A 1,841-nucleotide genomic window follows, 5' to 3' on the forward strand; every position below is an offset into this window, starting at 1 on the left:
TCGTACTAACATTAGGATTAAAACACATTTCGGGATATATATAGGATGAGCATAACACAATTACTTTCATACATACATACATACATACATACATACATACATGCATACATACATACATACATACATACATACATACAATTTCATGCAAAACGGAACAACAGACATTAATTGATTATTATAAAAATAAGAATATCCTCCTGCATCCCTCGTCCTAAGACATGTAAAGAAGGACATGTGACCTCTAGACATCCCGGGACGTAACAGCAGAAATTTGCCTTACAAAGTAGTGTAATGATTTGGTATAAATCGGAATAATGAAACAGTTATTACTAAAGATTTTATGACATTGCACGCATGAACTAATGTTGGGGAGACTTAACCAAGATTTTTCAGGGAAGAGTTTACCAAGTGGTAACAAGCTTATTACATGTGTTTTTCAACATATAAGGCCATTGTTGATTATTACAATGCGCGTTCCAAAATTTTACTAAATTGATTAAAAAAAAAAAATTGGTGTAAAAATGCAAAGTTCATTATTTAAAGAATATGATTATCATCAACGTGAGCTACAAAATCGTAGTAAATACTATTCATCAATATTAGATGTAAATTAATCTTTAATAAAAAAGCTCATTTGGAATAAAATAGTTCATTTTCTACCTAAAAATAAAGAATTCGTAGAAATCCTATTATAAAACATTAATTACAGTTTCAGATACAGAACTCATCCCTTGATGTCTTGTATTATTTTATACTAATATTTTGTAACATTTATTAAATATGTATAACATAGAAAAGACAGGCTTTTCATTTATTCTTTTTCGTAAAAAGATAAATAGGCGCGCACCGTGGCGCGCGCAAGGCAACTAGAGTTTCTGGAGAGTGTTATTATTAAAGAAATATTTTAGTTGCATATATGCTATACATTCGTACGTTTTTTCAAACTTTTAATTTTGAATATAGGACATGATACCTAGCAACCTTAAATTTGAGCATTGTCAAAACAATATTTTTTAATAATTCTTTGCTTAGAAAACAGTTTTTATTGACTTAAAAAATAAATGATTACTTTGTAAAATTTTGTATATAAATACCATAGATACGCAGATATTTAGAGACATTTTCATAATATTCTACAAAAATTTACAATCCCACGAAAAAAATTAGCGATGCACCAGTAAAGAGGGTAGAATGCAATGCAGACAAAAACAAAAAGAGGGTTCGGATGTTATGAATGACATCGATTTACTCTACGGGCCAGGAATTGATGATTCTGTGCAAGTATAAAAAATTATACGCGTTTATTGTTGCGCAATTTTTGATTTCCGGAGAAATTTTTTCTCGCGAATCACGTTTTCCGAGTCCGTGAACATTAGAACTCCAAATTTATTTAACCGATTCTTTTCAAATTTGGTACACTATTTCCTCACATAATTCAACAGATCATCAGGAAGAGTTTTCTAAAAATAATTTTTGTTCATTTTAAAATAACAAATTAACCGATTTTTTTTAGCGAAAATTGCGTTTTTGCCTTTAAAATTATATAAAAAATTTAAACTCTTTCTGATTACCTGCGGAAAGATATCACCTTAAAAATGCATTTTTCTTTTTTTTTGTTTCAGATTATCCAGTGATGAGTTACAATGCTCACGGCGCAATAATTTTTTTAGGGGTCTCGGGAGATTCGATGTGACGTGGTCATTTTTTAATATTTTAAAATGAAAATTGGTTTAAAAATAGTTAGAATGTAGTACTGAAATATACAGTTCAAATTAATAACCCAGCATTACTCATATCTCAAAAAAAAATTCTTGAAAATGTGCGTTTTTTTCGCCTCTAAC

General features: G+C 29.3%; 1 long non-coding RNA gene across 1 annotated transcript in view; it reads left to right on the top strand.

The window, feature by feature from the left end:
- The window catches only part of LOC117176007, a 23,186-nt gene extending 21,413 nt beyond the window's left edge, over positions 1-1,773 (top strand). Inside the window, exon 3 of the long non-coding RNA XR_004467563.1 lies at positions 1,623-1,773. This is a non-coding gene — a long non-coding RNA (uncharacterized LOC117176007). The remainder of the gene's footprint in view (positions 1-1,622) is intronic.
- Positions 1,774-1,841: the final 68 nt, after the last annotated feature.

The sequence above is a fragment of the Belonocnema kinseyi genome, chromosome 7 (genome assembly GCF_010883055.1).
Source record: "Belonocnema kinseyi isolate 2016_QV_RU_SX_M_011 chromosome 7, B_treatae_v1, whole genome shotgun sequence".
NCBI classification, from domain to species: domain Eukaryota; kingdom Metazoa; phylum Arthropoda; class Insecta; order Hymenoptera; family Cynipidae; genus Belonocnema; species Belonocnema kinseyi.